Source organism: Hemitrygon akajei, chromosome 4 (assembly GCF_048418815.1).
Source record: "Hemitrygon akajei chromosome 4, sHemAka1.3, whole genome shotgun sequence".
Lineage (NCBI taxonomy): Eukaryota > Metazoa > Chordata > Chondrichthyes > Myliobatiformes > Dasyatidae > Hemitrygon > Hemitrygon akajei.
The window spans coordinates 169,775,355-169,797,658 of record NC_133127.1 but is presented as its reverse complement, the minus strand read 5'-3'; the positions used below and the strand labels follow the sequence as shown (position 1 = coordinate 169,797,658).

At 43.7% G+C, this 22,304-nt stretch overlaps 1 long non-coding RNA gene across 2 annotated transcripts in view; it reads right to left on the bottom strand.

Annotated features, from left to right (window-relative positions):
• LOC140726930 (uncharacterized) overlaps positions 1-20,273 on the bottom strand; it is a 29,526-nt gene extending 9,253 nt beyond the window's left edge. Inside the window, exon 1 of one of the 2 annotated variants that reach the window (XR_012098760.1) lies at positions 20,179-20,273. This is a non-coding gene — a long non-coding RNA (uncharacterized lncRNA). The remainder of the gene's footprint in view (positions 1-20,178) is intronic. The other variant, XR_012098761.1, reaches the window with a different exon arrangement.
• Between the last annotated feature and the right edge of the window lie 2,031 nt (positions 20,274-22,304).

Genomic DNA, 22,304 nt, shown 5'->3' with positions numbered 1-22,304 from the left:
AATGTTGTGGATAAGAAATAACACAACATTACCCCTCTCTGTTGTACGGGTCATGGCAATCTCCATTACACACATGAATCCCGTAGCAATCGATCCAAAGCTCCCCCAGCTCCCCCGCGACATAAAAAAGTATATATATGAGAAGAAAAAAAATACTACTCTCAATTAATATTTCTCAAATTTTGCCTTTCTCCCCCTGTATCATCCTTAAATGTCTATCAATTCCATTCACTGTCTCTGTCTTCATCTTTAATCCATTACGCTTGGAAATCTGTATGTGTAGTTAGGGAATACTTGGGAGTTTTTGTGCGAACTCCTCCGCTTCTCGATAATCGGTGAAAAATCTTCTTTTTCCATCCTCCAAAAAAATCATCAGTGTTGCTGGGTGATGCATTATGAATTTATAACCCTTTTCCCATAAAGCTTTTTTCACTGGGTTAAATTCCTTCTTTCTCTTCAAAAGATTATAACTTATATCAGGATAGAAAAGAACTGCTTTCCCTTCTATCATCAATGGCCCTTTTCTCTTTCTGGCACACTGGGCAGCTGCCTTCAGGATCTTTTCTTTATCTTGGTATCTTAAGCATTTTATCAAAATTGATTGTGGATTTTGATCAGCTTGAGGTCTTGATCTTAAGGCTCTATGAGCCCTTTCAATTTCAATTAGAGTTTCTTCTTCCATTTCCAAGTTTTCAGGGATCCATTTTTGAAAAAACTTCATTGGATCTTCTCCTTCTATATTCTCTTTAAGTCCAACAATCTTAATATTGTTTCGTCTGCTAAAATTTTCAAGCTTATCCACATTTTCCAACAATTGTTTTCTTTCTGATGTCCTGGCAGAGATATTATCTTCCATTTTATTCATTCTTTCAGCCATATCTTCCGTTGTAGCTTCCAAGTCTATAATTCACTTTTCCATTTTTTCCTGTCTTTTTATCATTTTGTCAAACATAATCTCCATATTTATTTTTTTTTAATTTCTTTTAAATGCGTTTAATTTTTCTAATTTATGCATTATATGCATCAAAGTTTTTTCTATATTTCCAGAAAAACTTTTACTTCCATCTTTGTCTGATTTTTCCAGAGAATCTGAATCTGCCTCAGATTCACTTTCACTTCCAGTTTCAATCGTAACTGGGATTTGTAGTTCAGGTTGCTCGTGTTTGCGCATGCCCTTTCCTTCACGTTTGCGCAGTTCTCGTTGGTCTTTTTCTTTAGAAATGGTCGATGTTGCCACAGTTTCCTGTTCTGTATCACCGGAGGTAAAATGCACCTGAGCCCGCGGTTCTCTGGCAGCAGTGGGCCTTGATTCTGTTCCAATTTGAGTTGTCTTCACGGTAGTAGTTTTCTTCATCTTCTGTTTATGAGACATAGTTTGAAACAATCCGGAGTAGTTTATAAGTAACTTTTAGAAAGTATTTACTAACTTTTCTTCACTTAAACATTAATTTACTGATTTTTTACGGGAGAGCTGGATTTCCATGTCTCGATCCTACGTCATCATGTGACGTCCCCCATTTCCGTCTTACCCTTCCTGAAGTTCACAATCAGCTCTTCCATCTTACTGACGTTGAGTGCCAGGTTGTTACTGCGGCACCACTCTACGAGTTGGCATATCTCACTCCTATACGCCCTCTCGTCACCACCTGAGATTCTACCAACAATGGTTGTATCGTTAGCAAATTTGTAGATCATTTTGAGCTATGCCTAGCTACACGGTCATGTGTATACGGAGAGCAGAGCAGTGGGCTAAGCACACACCCCTGAGGGTGTTGCAACACCCCAGTGTTGATCGTCAGCAAGGAGGATATGTTATCACCAATCCGCACAGACTGTGATCTTCCAGTTAGGAAGTCGAGGATCCAACTGCAGAGGGAGTAACAGTGGCCCAGATTCTGTAACTTCTCAATCAGGATTGTGGGAATGACAGGATTGTGGAATTGTAGGTGTTTGTGTTGCCCAGGTGGTCTAAAGCCATGTGGAGAGACTTTGAGATTGTGCCTGCCCTTGACCTATTGTGGCGATAGGCAAATTGCAATGGGTCCAGGTCCTTGCTGAGGCAGGAGCTCAGTCTAGTCATAACCAACCTCTCAAAGCATTTCATCACTGTCGATGTGAGTGCTACTGGGCGATAATCATTAAGGGAGCTCACATCATTTTTCTTAGGCACTGGTATAATTGTTGCCTTTTTGAAGCAAGTGGGAACATCCTCCTGTAACAGTGAGAGGTTGAAAATGTCCTTGAATACTCCCACTAGTTGGTTGACACAGGTTTTCAGAGCCTTACCAGGTACTCCATCAGGACATTCTGCCTTGCGAGGGTTCACGCTCTTTAAAGACAGTCTAACATTGGCCTCTGAGACAGAGATCACAGGGTCATCAGCTGCAGCAGGGATCTTCACAGCTGTAGTTGTGTTCTCCATTTCAAAGCGTGCAAAGAAGGCATTGAGTTCATCTGGTAGTGAAGCATCTCTGCCATTCATGCTGTTGGGTTTTGCTTTGTAGGAAGTAATGTCTTGCAGTCCCTGCCAGAGTTACCGTGCATCTGATATCGCCTGCAACCTCATTTGAAATGGTCTCTTCGCCCTTGAAATAGCCCTCCGTAGATCATACCTGGTTCTCTGGTACAGGCTTGGGTTGCTAGACTTGAATGTCACAGATCCAGCCTTCAGCAGACAATGTACCTCCTGGTTCATCCATGGCTTTTGGTTTGGGAATGTACGGTAAGTCTTCGTAGGCACACACTCATCCACACAGGTTTTAATGAAGTCGGTAACAACTGCAGCATACTCATCCAGATTCAAAGATGAATCCCTGAATACAGTCTAGTCCATCGATTCAAAGCAGTCCTGTAGGCGCTCCTGTGCTTCCCTTGTCCAAACCTCCTTGGTCTTCACTGCTGGTGCTGCAGTCTTCAGTCTCTGCCTATACTCAGAGAGTAGAAGTGCATCTAGGTGATCAGACTTCCCAAAGTGAGGGCGTGGAAGAGCACGGTAGGCATTCTTGATGGTGGTGTAGCAATGGTGACCTTGGGAATGGTAGAGGTGGTATTGTCCACTTCCCCTGCCCCTTCTCCTGGTTAAGGGAGATTCAGTGCTAAAATTGTGTTTGGAAGGTTTGAGACATTCGCCAACCTTGTCCCTTCAGTGGCACAGAATTTAAATCCTGTACCATTTGTGAGTGTCACACTCCTGGGGGCTCTGTGCAACACTGTCAGTCATGGGTGCTAAACGAGATATCGATCTGCCTCCACTATTAAGAGCCATTTACCTCCAGACCTTAAATATTTGAAGTGTAAAAATATATTACCTTTCATCACTCCTAGTTTATTTACCAAACATCTTCTTTCTACAGAAAACACAGACAAAATGCTGGAGGCATTCAGCAGGTCAGGCAGTATCTGTGGAGGGGAATAAACTGTTGATGTTTCATGCCAAGACCCTTCATTCTACATTCTCCTGTTCTTGACCCCACCACTCATGTGTAGAGCTTCCCTGACAGCAGGTTGTCAGAAGAAAAAACAAAAGGGAATGTGAACGGGAATCGTTTAGAGGGAAACAGGTGTGGAAATGTGATTACCTTAGAGCCTGCATGGACTAAGATCAGAACACCATGAGACATTGGAGCAGAATCAGACCAATCAGCCCATCAAGTCTGCTAGAACTAGCTTATTGACTACAAGTGGGAGAAGCTATGAGCCAGAACTCATCGGTGATCAGAGTTGGAGAGGGTCAGAACATTTCATTTCCTGGACTTTTCAGAGGATCTGTCCTGGGTCTCACAATTAAGTGCCATTACAAAGAAAGCATGGCAATACTTCTACTTTCTCAATGTTTGCTAAGATTTGGCATGTCATCTAAAACTTTGACAAGCTGATAGATGCGTGTATATTGACTGGCCTGCTATGGAAACACAAATGCCCTGAGAAGAAAAGCCTACAAAATCAATGGATACAACCCAGTCCATCATAGTTAAAGCCCTCCCCATCACTGAGCACACCTACATGGAGTACTGTTGTAAGAAATAAGCACCCATCATCGACGATCCTCACCATCCAGGCCATGCTCTCAGATTCCCCTGGAATATTTCACGTTTCACGTTAATCTATCATCTCTTGTTCTATTCTCACACAACCTGAGAGGAAAAAGCTTCCTCTGCATTATTAGCTGCCTGTTTGCATTTAGTTATTATAGCCTCATAATTTTGTATACCTCGATCAGATCGGCCCTCATCTCCTGCTTCCCAGGGAATGAAGTCTGAACCAAGTGGTGAGGCTGCATTTGGAGTATTGTGTACAGTTTTGGTCACTTTCTTAAAGGAAAAACATGTCAAACTGGATTTGGAGCAGAAGACTTTTACAGGGATATTGCCTGGACTAGAGTGCCTGAGTGTCCGAGAGGTTGTCTACACTGGATCTTTATTACCTGGAATGCAAGGATATTGTGAGGGGACTTTACAGAAGCTTAGAAAATCAGGAGCAATATGGATAAGATTGACAGTCATCGTCCTGTCTGTGTGTTCATCTACGCACTGCCAGGAAGCACACCACCAATTTGCAACACTTGTCACTGAGGGAACTGGGCTGTATACGTATAATTTTATTTTGTGCATCTGTACGGCAGCTTGCAGTCCTGAATGTGCTATGTATTTTTTGCAATTTGGCCTCAGATGATACTGTTTCATTTGACGGTTTTGATGTATGATTCAATAATAACTAAAGTAAGCTTGAACTTGAACGGGGGAGTCCAAAACTAGGTGCACAGATACAAGATAAGTGGGTAGGGTTTGAAAGAGAGCTGAATGGTAATTTCTCACACAGAGGATGCTGAGTACTTGGAATGAGCTGCCAGGGAATTTTGTTGAGACGGTACAATTGCAATATTTAAGAAGCATTTGGATAGTTACAGGAAGGGTGGATCTTGGAGGCCTATTGTTCAACATGAGTAACTGGGACTAACAGAGACAATACTGTGGTCCACATGGATGAGTTGGACTAAAGGGCCCGTTTCCGGACCGTATTGCTCTATGACTCTTTTCAACCTTTCCCCATACCTCAGGTACTCAAGTCCTGGCAACATCCATGTACATTTTCTCTGTACTCTTTTAAACTTATAGATATCTTTCCCATAGGTAGATGACCACAACAACTCACAATACTCCAGGTTCAGCCTCACCAACCTCCCAGTTGCTGTGATGCAACCTTTGATATCCTTCCTCGCTGTCCACTCTGTTGCCAGTCTTGGTGTCATCCACAAATTTGCTGATCAAGTTTCCACATTATCACCCAGATTGTTGTTGTAGATACAAACAACAACAACAGACCCAGCACTGATCCCTGTGGCACCAGTCACAAGATTCTTGACACAAATTTCTTGTTTGCTCTTCAGAAAGCTTTAAGATTGGTTAGACATGACCCACTATGCACAAAACTACTTTGATTTTCCGTAAATAGGCCCTGCCTATCCAATTACAGTAGATTTTGGTTTATTAGGGCATATTGGGACTGGTACACATTGATCCAATTAAGAGGTTACCCAATTAAACAAATTTTCATGGAAATAGTTTAAAAAAGACAAACTACTGTTTAACTGAGTAACAAACTGTATATTTCACTGAAATACAGAACAAATTAGAACACTATCAATACGATTACAGTACTATAAAACTGTGTTTCAGTCCCTGATCGTCACTGACAGAAGAATTCATATAGAGTACACTGATGTATTCTTTTGATTGACTGTAAATTAAGCTCCCGGTGCGGCCTACTCTACATCAGTGAGACCCGATGCAGATTGGGGGACCACTTCCAAATTTTGGAATTTTTCTCGATTTTATATGATGCACAATGTTCTGTAGATTAGCACAATAAATTCTACTTCAAAATATTTAGAAAATGACATGAAAATACTGTACAACACACACAAAATGCTGGTGGAACACAGCAGGCCGGACAGCATCTATAAGGAGAAGCACTGTTGACGTTTCGGGCCGAGACCCTTCGTCAGGACTAACTGAAAGGAAAGAGAGTAAGAGATTTGAAAGCAGTGGGGGAAGGGGGAAATGCAAAATAACAGGAGAAGACCGGAGGGGGTAAGATGAAGCTAAGAGCTGGAAAGGAGATTGGCAAAAGTGATACAGAGCTGGAGAAGGGAAAGGATCATGGGACGGGAGGCCTCAGGAGAAAGAAAGTGTGGGGGGGGGGGAGCACCAGAGGGAGATGGAAAACAGGTAGAGTGATGGGCAGAGAGAGAGAAAAGAACAACTAAATATGTCAGGGATGGGGTAAGAAGGGGAGGAGGGGCATTAACAGAAGTTAGAGAAGTCAATGTTCATGCCATCAGGTTGGAGCTACCCAGCCGGTATATAAGGTGTTGTTCCTCCAACCTGAGTTTGGATTCATTTTGACAGTACAGGAGGCCATGGATAGACATATCAGAATGGGAATGGGACGTGGAATTAAAATGTGTGGCCTCTGGGAGATCCTGCTTTCTCTGGCGGACCGAGCGTAGGTTTTCAGCGAAACGGTCTCCCAGTCTGCGTCGGGTCTCACCAATATATAAAAGGCCACAACCGGACACAGTATACACACATTTGAAAATACTGTATTTGTGGACACTGAATACTATTTCAAGGCACTGTATTTCACATTAAGATTCATTTTCTTGCAGGCATTTACAGGAAGATGCAGAAATGCAACAGAATTTATGAAAAACTTCCCATAAAGACTGACAAAAAAACAAATTGTAAAAGACCAACTGTGCGAGAAATAATACTGAGAACATGAACTGTAGAAAGTTCTTCAAAGTGAGTCATTCCTGGGATCGTTGTTGTCAACCTCCTCTGGACCATTTCCACTATCAACAGATCATTTATTTTCTTCGATAAGGGGCCTGAAACAGCTGACAGTACTCTAAGTGTCTCCAACTACTGTGAAACCTCATCCTTAATAATGGATTACAGCATCTTACCAACCACTGAAGTCAGGTTTACTGGCTTATAATTTCCTGCCTTTTGCCTCCCTGCTTTCATCAAAGTGGAGTGACCTTTGAATTTTCCATTCCTACAAAAATATTCCAGAATCTCATGATTCTTGAAGATCATGAGCAATGCCTGCACAAACTCCTCATCTACTTCTATCAGATCCGTGGATACCCAGGTTTGTGATCTCAGGATTGACACCTTTTCCACATGCTAGTGCGACCAGAAACAGGAAGATCATACAGTTTAACACATGGTCAAGGAGATGGTGTAGGAGGGCTGGCATTAGATTTTTTGAATCATTGAGCTCTCCTCCAGGGAACGTGTGACCTGTAGAGAGAAACCGGTTAGCGAGTGAACTGGAAGGGCACTAATACCCTAGTGAGAAGGTCTGCTCATGTTTCATAGGTGATTTAAACTGGAGTTGCAGGGTGGTGGGAACCAGAGCGCCAGAACAAATACTGATGTGATTTTGGGGTTCTGTTGTTTTAGACACAACAAAGAGGGAGGGATGTGACTAGTCAGGAACTGATTCGGGATAGTCCACACAGCCTGGTGTGTGGTAGGTTGTCTGACTAATTTTTTTAGAGTTTTTTGAGGAAGTTAACAGGAAGGTTGATGAAGGAAAGGCAGTAGATGTTATCTGCATGGACTTTAGCAAGGCCCATGATAGGGACTTGCAAGGGATATTGGTCTCGAAGGTTCAGTTGCTCGGCATTCAAGATGAGTTAGTAAACAGGATTAGACATTGCCTTTGTGGGATAAGCCAGAGAGTGTTCATAGATGGTTGCTACTCTGACCGGGGGTCTGTGACTAGTGGAGTGCCACAGGGATCGGGATTGTCTGTCATCTGTATCAATGATCTGGATGATAATTTGCAGGTGACACCAAGATTGGGGGTGTAGTGGGCAGCGAGGAAGACTATCTTGGCTTGCAGTGGGATCTGGGCCAGCTGGAAAAATGGGCTGAAAAATGGCAGATGGACTTTAAAACAGACAAGTGCAAGGTGTTGCACTTCAGTAGGACCAAGCAGGTTACGTCTTACACAGTGAATGGTAGAGCACTGAGGAGAACTGTAGAAGGCTCTGGGAATACAGGTCCATAACTCACACGTAGATAGGACTGTAAAGAGAGCTTTTGCACATTGCCCTTCATAAATTGAAGTACTGGAAATGGGATGTTTTGTTGAAGTTGTATAAGACATTGTTGAGGCCTAATTTGGAGTATTGAGAGAAATTTTGGTCACCTTTCAACAGGAAATATGTAAATAACATTGAGAGAGTATGGAGAAAGTTTAGAAGGATCTTGCTGGGTCTGGAGGATTGGAGGAAAGACTGAATACATTCAGAATTTATTCCCTGGAACATAAAAGATTGACGGGATATTTTATAGAAGTATAAAAATTATGAGGGGAAAAGATAGGGTAAATACAAGCAGGCTGTTTTCACTGTGGTTGGTTGGGATAAACAAAGGTCATGTGTTAAGGGTGAAAGGTGAGATGTTGAAGGGGAATATGAGCAGAAACATCTTCTTCTGAGGGTCAGGAGAGTGTGAATTGGGCTGCCAACGTAACTGCTGCTTGGGAGATTGACTTCAATGTTTAAGATATGCTTGCACAGGTACATGCATTGCAGGGGTATGGAGGGCAATGGTCCCTCTGCAGGTCGATTGGAGGCGATACGATATTGTGCTATACTTTTCTATAACTCAATCTTGGGATCTTCCTGTAGTAGACTAGCTCTTATATTCTTTAGTATCCTCATGAGTGGCATCTTGTCAAAGGCCTCATTAAAATCCAAGTGAACAACAGCTCTTTTGTTGATTCTGCCGCTTTCTTTCCGCCTATTTTACTGCGTGCCAGCAGCTACCCTGAAAGCTCATCCTTAATGATGGACTCTAATGTTCTGTCAACCACTGAGGAACGCTAACTGACCGATAATTTCCTTTCCTTAACCTCTTACCCTTCTGAAGAGTAAAGTGACAATATTCCAGTCCTTCAGAACCGTTCAAGAATCTGATTCTTGAAAAATCATTACTGAAGCCTCCTCAATCTGTTCAGATACCTCGTTCGGATCACTGGGGTGTAGTCCAACTGATCTAGATGACTTATCTACCTTCGACATTTCAGCTTCTCATTGGCAACAGTGATTACACTCACTTCTCACCCTCGCTGGCAAAACTCTTATTCAGTTTATTCACCATTCCCTTTTTCCCATTCTGATTATTGTGATCAAATACCTTTTAATATTGCCAAAAAACATTTTACTTACCTTGGGTGTCAAAATTACTAAAAATTTTAAAGATCTATATCGGCATAATTTCTTCCCTTTAGTTGAATATACTCAACAGGCACTTTCTAAATGGTCACCTATGTCGATGTCATTGACAGGTCGAATAAATGCTATAAAAAGTTATTCTACCAAAATTTTTGTATATATTTCAAGCAGTTCCCTCTTTTGTTCCAAAAACATTTTTTGATAAAATAGATTCTCTGATTTTGTCTTATGTTTGGAATAATAAAAGCTCTAGAGTGAATAAACTTTTATTGAAAAAATCAAAAAAAGATGGAGGACTGGCTTTACCAAACTTTAGATTTTATTCATGGACAATTAATATTCATTACATTACTTTTTGGATTTATGATATAGATGACCAAGATCGCCCTTCATGGTTATAGTTGGAGGAAAATTCAGTAATGGGGTTTTCGTTAGCTTCTTTATTAGGAGATCCCCTTCTGTTTTCGCTCTCCAGAATAGGTAGACAAGCTCTTAACCCTATTGTTAAACATACTTAAAAAATTAGGTTTCAGTTTCGTAGATTTTTTGAATTAAATGATTTTCTACTTTCGAGTAATATTTATTCTAATTTCTTTTTAAAACCATCAACTTTGGATAAGGCTTTTTTAATTTGCAAATTAAGGGAATAAAAACTTTTTTAGATTTGTTTTTACAAGACTGTTTAATGTCCTTTTCACAGTTAATGGATAAATATGATATATCTAAAACACATTTTTTCAGATATTTACAGGTTAGGAATTTTGTACATGATTTTTTACCGAATCACCCCTCAACCTGCTCTTTAAATTTGGCTTATGCTATTTTTCAGCTTAAACCTTTTCAAAAACGATTAATACCTATCATTTATAAACAGTTAATGAATGCTTGCATGTCGCCTAATGATAGGGTTCAACGCATCTGGGAAGTAGAACTTCAACATTCACTTTCAGACAATCAATCCAGTAAAATTTATTATTTAAATTTTATAATTCATCTATCTGCGCACGCCATATCTTAATTCAGTTTAAGATAGTACACAGGGCCCATATGTCCAAAGATAAATTGGCGCATATTTTTCCTAATATAAGCCCTATTTGTTACAGATGTAAGGCAGAAGTGGCTACTCTAACTCATATGTTTTGGTCATGTGTAAGTTTAAACAATTTTTGGAAGGATTTGTTTGGAACATTATATAAAGTTATAGATGTGGATGTTCAACCTAATCCACTTACAGCAATTTTTGGGATTATTCCAGAGGAAGCAAGCAAAGTGTCTGCTTCCGCCAACATGTGATAGCTTTTTCAACTTTACCGGCTAGGAGAGCTGTCTTGTTACACTGGAAAGAATCTAACCCACCTACTGTTTTTTATTGGCTCTCCTCCATCATGTCATGTCTAAGTTTGGAGAAAATTAGAAGCAGGACATTTGATACATCCTTTAATTTTGAACAAGTCTGGCGACCCTTTATTCAATATTTTCATATGAATAAAATTTCCTTTATTCTCTTTTGGGAGAAATCCTTATCCGTGAAGGTTCGGAGATGACTGGAAGGATGTTTTATTTTCTTCTTTTTTAAAAAAATTTCGTTCTCAATTGAACAATCCAATCTTTCTTTTTCTTTTTTTTCCACTTTCTCTTTTTTTTAATTTCAGTTTAGTTAGTGGGGTTTTTTTTCTTTACCAAACAAAATTTGCAATCTTTTTTTTTTATGATGGCTAAGAGGAGTTGCAGTTTTTTTTTTGACCATTGTATATATAACAGCGTAATATTCTACCTATTTGAATTTGACATTATATACTTTCTGTTTTTATTATTGCTGTTTATATGTCTTTTATATTATCGGTTTGCTAAACTCCTCCCCTGACTTGTATATTCTTTATTTGAAAATAAAAATTAAAGAAAGTCTACTCTGCCTTGATTTTACACTTTAAATATCTGGAAGAAAAGCTTTCGGCACCCTCTTTATTATTATTGGCTAGCTTTCTTCATATATCATCTTTTCTCTCCTCATTGTTTCTCGCGTGCTTTTACTGGTTTGTAAAGCTTCTCTCTCATTTCTGCTACTACTGTATGCCCTCCTTTTTGATTCTATGCTGTCTCTGACTTCCCTTGTCAGCCAAGGTTGCCTCATCTCCCTTTAGAATACTTCATCTTCAGGACACATCTGCCCTCCACCTTCTAAGTTGCCCCACAAAACTCCAGTCATCGCTGCTCTGCTGTCATCCTGGCAAGTGTCCCATTTCAATGAATGTTGGACCGCTCCTCTCAGATAAATTTCTCATTACCGTTAATCGACCGTAACAGTGATACATCGGAGAGGGTGCAGAAGAGATTCACTGAGATGCAGTCTCGATTAAAGGCATAAGTTACTGTTTAAGGAGAGGTCAAACAAAATTGGGTTTTCTTCTAATGAGTTGAGGGGAGACATGATCATGTGTGAAAGGTGTCTCATAACAGAGGACGTGCATTTATAGAGATAAGGAGGAATTTCTTTGCCCAGAGACTGGTGAATCTGAGCAATTCGTTACCACAGATAGCTCAGAAGACAAATCATAGGCTATATTGAAAACGGAGGTTGATACGAGCTTGATTAGACAGGGCGGAGAGGAAACGACAGAGAAAGATGGGTCAAGCTGGGCAGAAGGGACAGACTGAGGTGGGGATTCATGGCTGGCAAGGGGCACTGGGACTGAACACCAGTGTTTTCCACTCTCAGACATTCACTGAGACCTTTTCACATCAATACATATTTTACAAACAGCAGATTTCAAAGTAAATTTATTTTTCAAGTACGTTGATATATTCTATCAAACGATTCATTTTCTTGCAGGTTCAGCAGCTCAACGCTCACCCCCAGCCCGGGGCAGGGAATGGGGCCGATTGCAGAGGGGTGGGGGGAGTATAGGGGGGGGTCTGGGACCTCATCAGGGAACACTCCCTCCATCTTCCTCCCATCCACTCCTCCTCACTCCCCCTCCCCACCCCCTACATCCCCTTCCACCTCCCCCACCCCCTTCCCCTGCCCCTCCCTTACGCTCAAGCCTCCCCTTCCCTTTACTCCTCCATCCCCTCTAAACCTTCCTCCTACCCCTCTGCCTCCCTCCCCTTCCCCCTCCATTCCCTCTGCCAACCTTCCACCTTCCCTTCCCCTCTATCTCCCCTCAACACTCCACTTCCCCTCTCCCTTTCCTTCTTCCTCTTCACTCCATCTCCACTGCAACGCTCCTGCCGTTTACCCCACCCTCTTCTTCCCCTTCCCACTCCTACCATCCCCCTACTCAGTCCCGCTTGCCCTCTCCTCCTGATTCCACATCCACTCACCCTCTCAACCTACCCCTTCCCCTTCTGTTGCTTCACCCACCCCCTCAACCAACCCCTTCTCCTCCTGTTCCTTCACCCACACCCTCAAACTTCCCCTTCCCCTCCTGTTCCTTCACCCACCCACCCCCTCAACCTACCCTTTCCCCTCCCCTCCCAGTCTGTTCAATCTGTTTTCCATCCCCCTGCCTTTCCCTTCCCTTCAACCATCCACTTCCCATTCCCTCCCCCTCCTTCACCTCCCCTCAACGTCATCTTTCCCTCCCGCTCCTCAGTGCCCATCTACCTCCACCATCTTGCTCACTCCCCACACTCCTTCCCCTCCTCGCCCTCCCCCACCACTTCTGCTTCCCATTCATTCCCTCCTCATACCCCTACCCTAACCAATCTGTCACTCTAAACCCTCCCCAACCCCTCCACCTCTCCTCTCCTCAACACTCCACTTCCTCTTCCATCCGTCTTCACTCTCCCTCCCCTCTCTTCCTGCTCCCTCCATCTCCCATTCACTGCCCTCTCCCTCCCTCTGAACCATCTCCTTCCCTCTCCTCCTCATTACCCCTCTTCCACCCACGCTCCCCCCCACCACCCTGCCATCAATCACCCCAGCTGTATGTGCATTTGCAGATGTGAGAGAGAGAGAGGGGAGGGTGGAGGGGATGTGGAGGAATCAGAGGGGTGGGGAGATGGTGGAAAGGAGAGGAGTGGGTTGTGGTGCCAGTGTGGGGAGGGGGAAGAGGGGAGGAAGTTGGAGGGAAGAGGGGAGAAGAGGAGGGGAGGAAAAAGGTGACAGCAGGGGGATGGGTAGGAGGGAGGGTGTGGGGATTGGGTGTGAGTGGGGGTTCCAGCTTCTGCATGTGGATGGTGGAGTGTGGGGGGAGTGGTGTGTGTGTGTGGATTGTGGAGTGTGGAGGGAGTGGTGTGTGTGTGTGGATTGTGGAGTGTGGGGGGAGTGGTGTGTGTGTGGATAGTGGAGTGTGGGGGGAGTGGTGTGTGTGTGTGGATAGTGGAGTGTGGGGGGAGTGGTGTGTGTGTGTGTGGATAGTGGAGTGTGGGGGGAGTGGTGTGTGTGTGTGTGGATAGTGGAGTGTGGGGGGAGTGATGTGTGTGTGGATAGTGGAGTGTGGGGGGAGTGGTGTGTGTGTGGATAGTGGAGTGTGGGGGGAGTGGTGTGTGTGTGTGGATAGTGGAGTGTGGGGGGAGTGGTGTGTGTGTGGATTGTGGAGTGTGGGGGGAGTGGTGTGTGTGTGGATTGTGGAGTGTGGGGGGAGTGGTGTGTGTGTGTGTGTGTGTGGATTGTGGAGTGTGGGGGGAGTGGTGTGTGTGTGGATTGTGGAGTGTGGGGGGGAGTGGTGTGTGTGTGGATGGTGGAGTGTGGGGGGAGTGGTGTGTGTGTGGATGGTGGAGTGTGGGGGGAGTGGTGTGTGTGTGGATGGTGGAGTGTGGGGGGGAGTGGTGTGTGTGTGGATGGTGGAGTGGGGGGGAGTGGTGTGTGTGTGGATTGTGGAGTGTGGGGGGAGTGGTGTGTGTGTGGATTGTGGAGTGTGGGGGGGAGTGGTGTGTGTGTGGATGGTGGAGTGTGGGGGGGAGTGGTGTGTGTGTGGATGGTGGAGTGGGGGGGGAGTGGTGTGTGTGTGGATTGTGGAGTGTGGGGGGAGTGGTGTGTGTGTGGATTGTGGACTGTGGGGGGGAGTGGTGTGTGTGTGGATTGTGGAGTGTGGGGGGAGTGGTGTGTGTGTGGATTGTGGACTGTGGGGGGGAGTGGTGTGTGTGTGGATTGTGGAGTGTGGGGGGAGTGGTGTGTGTGTGGATTGTGGACTGTGGGGGGAGTGGTGTGTGTGTGGATTGTGGAGTGTGGGGGGAGTGGTGTGTGTGTGGATGGTGGAGTGGGGGGGGGAGTGGTGTGTGTGTGCGGATAGTGGAGTGTGGGGGGGAGTGGTGCGTGTGTGGATAGTGGAGTGTGGGGGGGAGTGGTGTGTGTGTGGATGGTGGAGTGTGGGGGGGAGTGGTGTGTGTGTGGATAGTGGAGTGGGGGGGGGGAGTGGTGTGTGTGGGATGAGATTTGCAGCAGTTTTCCCCAACTTTGATGTAGTTGCGTATGCCTCAGCAAAACATGTGAAATGATCAACAATAACAAGGATGTACTCATATCCACCTTTGCATCGGTCAAGATGGAGGAAGTCAATGCACACCAATTCAAATGGCTGTGTTGTCACAATATTTGTCAAGGGGGCCCTGGTATCGTGGCAGGGCTTCTTCTGTTTTAGACAAGTGCAGGCTTTGGTCACATAGTGCTCTACGTCTGATTGCATATATGGCCAGAAGAAGCGGTCACGCACTAAAGATACTGTGCGATCAACGCCTTGGTGTCCGATGTGATTATGCAGTTCTTCCAACACCTTCCCTTTGTAGCTTTCTGGCAAGACTAATTGCTTGCGGGCAGTGGTGGTTGTGTGTAGAATGCCATCATCGTCTATTGTCAATTTGTCCCAGTCTCTGAGCAGGCATTTTGTCCTTGGACTGAATGCTCTCAGCTCTCTGACTGGTGGCTTGGAACCTTACAGTTTATTCTCTAACACAGGACAGATAACGGGGTCTGATGTTTGTGCTACTCTTAGCTGTTCTTTTGGTATGGGGCTGATTGACGCAGTGGCTAGCTCATCTTCAGCTGAGGCTGACATGGATACAGCTGAGTGACCAAGTTGCAGGGGACTCTTTCTGTACCTCAACAGCTTGTATGGCGGCTGCGATGGTGTTAGGCGGCAGTTCCTCTGAACATTCTCTCATCAGTGACTCTACATCCAGCGGCACCCTCAACAAAGCATCGGCATCGCTGTTCTCTTTTCCCGGTCTGTACTTGATGGTAAAGTGGAAATCAACCAACACTGCGACCCACCTGGAAGTGGTTGTGTTCAGTTTTGCAGTCGACAGGACGTAGGTGAGCGGGTTGTTATCACTATATACAGTGAAGGTTGGGGCATAGTACAGATAATCGCGGAACTTGTCAGTGATCGCCCATTTTAAAGCCAGGAATTCTAGCTTGCCTGCATGGAGGTGATAGTTCCTTTCAGCTGCGTCAATGTGCCAAAGCCATAAGCAATAACTCTAAGCTTGCCGTCTTGTTTCTGATACAGTATCACTCCCAAGCCTTGGTGTGATGCATCCGTGTGTACAATGAACGGCTGAGTGAAATCAGGGAAGCCTAACACTGGTGGATGGAGCAGACAGTCAATCAGCTGTTCAAGTACCTGTTGGTGCTGGTCTGTCCACATGATCGGCTTGTCAGAGGGTACAACATGGCTCACTTTCTTTACCCTTGTTTGTGGTTTTCTGTTGTCAGGAACTTCAGCCGGATCTGTTTTCAGGAGCTCATACAGACAGCTGGCTTTCCGTGGAAAGTCTTTGATGTACTGCCGGTAGTAGGAGAGCAAACCAAGCATTTTTCTGAGTTGGCCCACAGTCTGAGGTCTGATGTCTTTTAGTGCTCTAACAGCTTCGAAGTCGGCTGAATCAACTCTACTGCCCTTTGCAGAAACCCTTCTGCCCAAATAGCGGACCTCACGCTTGAATAGGTCGCACTTACTTCGCTTGAGTTTGATGCCGTACTCTCTGAGGCGTTGCAGCACCGTTCGTACGTTATTCACATGGTCGTCGAAGGTCTTACTGAAAACCAGTGTATCGTCCAGATAAGGAATGCAGATGTCATCCCGAAGCCCTTCCCAACATTCCTCCATACAACGTTGGAAGGCCGAACGGGATTCGAATCCACTCATAAAGCCCCCACGGGGTAACAAAAGCTATCAGCGGTCTGCTCTCTTCTGCCATGAATCCCTGGTGGTAACTTTTCTTTGATTGAGGAGGGAAAACCAGGAGTTACCACCTAGTCTGTCCATGATGTCTTGGGCATGAGGGATAGGCTGACGGTCGGGATGGGTCTTCCTGTTCAGTTCTCTGTAATTTATGCACAACCGGAGGGTGCCATCTTTTTTTCTAACGCATACAGCCGGTGAGGAGTATGAGGAGTTTGACTTCCTGACCCAGCCCTGTGCTATCAGATCGTGGAGGTAACCCTTCATTTCCTGGTACAGGGGGCCTGGCACTGATATATATGTGCGTTTGACTGGTTCGGTGTCTTTGAGCGAAATAGTCATATGCAAGTCTTCAATGCAGCCAATATCATTGTCCGACCTTGAGAAGGAATGACGCTCTTCTCTAAGCATCTGTCTCACTACTGCTCTCTGATCCTCACTGAGGTGACTCAGATCTACAGGTGGGTCCCACTGTTCACTGGCACGGCCAGTGGGTTTCATGCTGGTGTGGCTCACTGTGGCTGGTGTTGCAACTTCCTCAGAAATCGGGGCGGGCAGAACTGTCATAATTGTTTGTACTGTGCCAATTAAAGTGCGCCCCGGCAGAACGACGTCATGGCCAGTTGGGTTAGAAACATCAATTGTGATGACTGGGAGTACCCCTTCCTGACTCTGATTGGTGTGTCATAAAACTCAAGACCATCTGGCCACTGCAGGTTCAGGTCTGGCTGAAAGAACATGGTCACGTCCTCTTTAAAAACCTGTGCAGCTACACGACAGTTAACTTGAATACTACTGTCTTTTGAAACTGCAACCTCCTTTCTTCATTTTCACTGCATTCTCATTTTCCAGCTCTGCACTAACAGCCTGGATAAAGGCTCTCACCTTGTTTCCTTTGAGAACTGGGAAAGCTTTCCTCATCGTGCTGTACTGTTTAGTCTTTTCGTTCTTAGTCAGGACGTGCTCAATAATATTGAAGCCAATGATGGGATGAGACAGGTGCCAGCCTTTCATTACAAGCACTGGAATGATCAGTTCTCCTGCTTGGTCAGGTTCAGAGGCTAGCTGGAAAGTCCTTTCAATCCTTCCCAAGTACGGCATTTCAGTTACGTTTGTAGCAGTCAATGTCAAATCATCACATGAGTCAAGGAACTCCAAGACATCTCTCAGCCTTGTGGTTGGCAAGTATTCCTCTTTCCATCTTTCATCGATTATCAACACCTGAGAGCCTGTGTCCCATAAAGCTTGCAGTTGGTGGTCATCCAGGTAACACTCGACAATACACTGTCTGCCAACTAGTGAGGTGACTTTGTGGGGGTGGCCGACCCAAGCTAAGGGGGAGGGGGGGTGTTAACATTCCTCTCCTCACAGGATGACTCTTGTTTCCATTTGCCAGGTGAGTCCATACTGCCACAATTTGCACGCTTCTGGGACTCTTTGCTAGTCACGGTTAACACCCGTCCCGTGGTGGTAACCATACCCTGTTTAAAGGAGCCTCGCTCGACGATCTGATTCCTCTAATTTTGCAGCTGGCTTGAAAATGTTCTCCACTTCCATATCGGTAGCAGTGCGGGCAGCGTCCATTTGCTCCTGTCTGCTGGCAGACAAAACATCTCCGTGGAGCATGGACAGAGCGGTTAGTGTACTGATTAGGTCCATACTGAGGCTGTATTGGAACATGTGCTTGTGGCTGGCTCTAGCTGTTGTAATACTGCTGCGGTGAAGCAGGTGGCTGAGGGTCTCTATCTGGCCTGACTACAGCTGGGGCATAGGGCTGTTGCTGAAAACTCGTCTGTTGTAGAGTCTCTTTAATCTGAGCTATTTCTGCACTGAGACCTTTTAAAGAAGCTACAGCTGTCTTAAGCTCTTGTATCTCTGTTAACAGTTCAGGGGAAACCTGTGTCTTGTCTTCCTTCACCCGGCACTTAGCAGGTGGCCTACCCTCTGACTGCACTACGCTTACACTTGTTGCTGACTGTGAGGTGTTAGACTTCTTTTTGTTTCTTCTTTCATCTCATTAGCACAGGCAATGTTTAACCCCTCTAACAAAAGCTCATCTGAGGTCTCAGTATCAAGGAGGAGAGGCTGCATGTCTATCCTGATACTGTCATTCTGGAGACCAGTAAGTAATGTGTGTAAACACATGCACTGGACTAAAGCTGGATCATACCTAAGCCCTGATTCTGACTCTTGGGAAGCAAACAGCACTCAAATCTAGAACCCGCATGAAAAAACTCTGAGGGGTTTCTTTGCTGTTCTGTGCTTTAGAAGCTAGCAGCTTGTAAAGCTCTGTGGCGCTCTTTTCTTGGAAGTGGGAACGCAGGATGCGTCGGAGTGTGGGGAGAGTCAGGATGGGTCTTCCTTCCAAATAGCTGCGTAACTGTGAGCCTGGAGAAAGAGCTCTAACTACCGCATCTACTATTTCTATTTCAGGATAACCTCTGTTCAGTCCGTTCTCAATCTGCTGAGCAAAGCTGGAGAATGTCAGTTTATCCTTTTGGCCTGGTTCGCCTATTTGGCCAGAGATTTTGAAATCTTTGTGCCAGCATGGGCTCGGCTGCTGCGGCTGAGCACTGACAGAGGGCTGCCTGCTGACTTGTGGGCTCACGGTAGTTCGAGACTGCTACTGAGACTCATGAACAGTAGCAGTAACAGGGGTGAGCTGCTCAATTTCCCCTTCTTTATGTCGCTTCACAGTTCTTTGTCCCTCTACTTCTCTCCGTGGCCCTGCCCTTTCCACACTTTCCCCGGCTGGTGCTGCTCCACTATCTGTACCCTCGGTCAAGTCTGCAATTTTCTCTCTCAGCCGCAACAATTCCGACCTGCCATCATCGTCAAACTCTGCCACTTCTTCTCTTTCAAGAAATTTCATTACACGAGTCACTAGTGATATGCGGGACTTTCCTTCACCAGCTGTTCTTCACTCACCTGATATGTCAACAAAATCACAAACTTTGAGCAAATTGTCTCTAGTCAGGGTACGTAACCCTCCTACTACCGCTTCCTGTAGCTCTTCTAAGGCCAACATGTTGACAGGACAGGAGAAACTTACTGCGCAGGAGTTGGCTCTGAACTGGAAGGCCTTTAACGTCCCTGATCATCTCTGACTGGCCTCAGATGACGTGTACTCCACCACCAGCTTCCAGCTCTCCTCGACACAGCAGCGCCTTTCCTCATTACAGTATGTCTGAGTTGTATTGTGGGGAGAATTTAGCTGCTGCAGCATTCGGCCACCAGGTTATGGACACCGGACATCTGAAGCGCCATCTCGGCGGTGCCTCCGTTATGTTACGCCTCTCAAAAACGGGGAGAAATAATCACGACAAAAACGTGAGGTGGTTTCCTCATCGAGAATTTACTCAAGTCATCAAAAATATACACAAATTACAAAAAAACATACCTTCACAACAAATTGGTCACAACTGAATACATACCCTCTGTAAGTTACAGCAATACACAGTATTTCCCTGAGACATAATTCACATTTTCTCTACTGTTACTGGTGAATAATATGTAGCATTAGCTCAGTAAAGTCTTACAACTTAAAGTTACTAAATAAATAATACACAAACAACCGTGCAAAATGCATTTACATAGGTGCACATGTAAACTCACAAAGCAGCAAAACACGCGGTATCCGTACACAGAATGGCGGCGGCTCCGCTCACACACGCGCTTTAATATACTCGGCAAAACATTACTCTTACTTGCTCAAACGTCACATAAACACTCTCTGGGCACTTTACACAGATTAGAAAGTCATCATGACCCCTTTAACAGCGTAAATTACCGACAACATACCTGAACAACGGGGAGAAATAATCACGACAACGACGTGACGAGTTTCCTCACCGAGAATTTACTCCAGTGGAGAAAGTACCGCGATGTCCCCTGGGAATGTGGGTGGAGACACAAGCAATCGACCTCAGGCTAGCAGATCAAGCCTACTCTGCAGATCACTGATAACACTATTAGGGTTTAATTTACACAATAAAGAGTGAAAGAAACAATGAAATGAATTAAATACCTTTTAGTATTTTAGCCCTTTTTAACATGTGTTTTCACGGTTTTTAAACGAATTTTTAACTTAACAGATCTTTGGTGTCTTATCCTAAAACTTGTCACACATGCATAGAAGGCGTTGAGTTGATCTGGGAGTGAAACGTCGCTGCCATTCATACTACTGGGTTTTCCTTTGTAAGCAGTAATGTCTTGGAAAACCTACCAGAGTTATATCTGATGTAAGTCTGTGCATCTGATATCGCCTCCAACCACGTTCGAAATTGTCTCTTCACCCTTGAAATAGCCCTCCGCAAATCATACCTGGTTTTCTGGTACAGGCCTGGGTTGCCAGACCTCAATGCCATAGATCTAGCCTTCAGCAGATGACATACCTCCTGGTTAATCCATGGCTTTTGGTTTGGGAATGTACGGTAAGTCTTCGTAGGCACACACTCATCCACACAGATTTCTTTTTTAATTTTTTTTATTGAATTTTCAAATAGGTTACAGAATAGAAAAAAAAATCAACCCTCCCCCTAACATATCCCTATATATAAGAAAAAGAGAAAAAAAAAGAAAGAAAAAAAAGAAAGAAAGAGTGCCTGGATATCGGAAGATCCCCACATGCTCCATGGAGTTCAAAATAGCTTGAAAATATATATTTGTTTCTTTCCCCAGATGACCAATAATTTTATCTTCGGAACACCTATGTATTTAATCCTATCTTTTGTAAATAAGGGCGCCGAATTTTCAGAAATATATCATATTTATTTCTTAAATTAGAAGTGGAATGCAGCTGAAAATTTCATTCTTCCAATGATCTATACTTAAGTATAAATCCAATTTCCAAGTAACTGCAATAGCCTTTTTGGCTACTGCCAATGCAATTTTTATGAATTCTTCCTGATATTTGTTCAATTTGGGTTTTGGTTTTATCCCTTCAATATCACCGAGTAAGAATAATATTGGGTCGTGTGGAAGCTGTGTTCCAATAATTTGTTCCAGTAAAACTCTTAAATTTGTCCAAAAAGGTTGAATTTTAAAACAAGACCAAGTAGAGTGTAAAAAAGTACCAATTTCTTGATTACATCGAAAACATTGATCAGATAAATTTGGGTTTAATCTGTTTATTTTTTGTGGTGTAATATATAATTGATGTAAAAAGTTATATTGTACTAATCTTAGTTGAACATTTGTTGTATTTGTCATACTCTCAAGACATAATCTTGAGCAACTTGTTTCATCAATTTTAATATTCAAATCAGTTCCCCATTTTTGGCTTGACTAATGAATTACTTGTTTAATTGCCTGTTTTTGAATCAAATTATACATTTTTTAAATTTTTCCTTTATGAATTAAAGTTTCTATTTCATTAGGTTTCGGCAATAACATTGTTTGACCCAGTTTATCTCTTAAATAAGCCCTTATTTAGAAATAACAAAAAAAGAGTGTTATTTGATATTTTGTATTTATTCTTTAATTGGTCAAATGACATTAATATATCTCCTTCAAAACAGTCTCCTATATATCTAATCCCTTTTTGAAACCAGTTATATAAAAGTTGATTATCCATTGTAAAAGGAATGTTTATTTTGAATTAAAGGTCTCTTTGCTAATAAAGATTTCTTTATCTCATCATCAACATTTATCTTATTCCATAAATCAATCAAATGTTTTAGTATAGGAGATTCTTTCTTTTCCCGTATCCATTTAAATTCCCATCTATATATAAAATCTTCTGGTATATTTTCTCCTATTTTATCTAATTCTATTCTAATCCATGCCAGTTTATCTTCATCAAAAAGAGATGCAATAAATCTAAGTTGATTTGCTTTGTAATAATTCTTAAAATTTGGTAATTGTAACCCTCCTACGTCAAATGTCCATGTCAATTTTTCCAACGATATTCTTGACATCTTACCTTT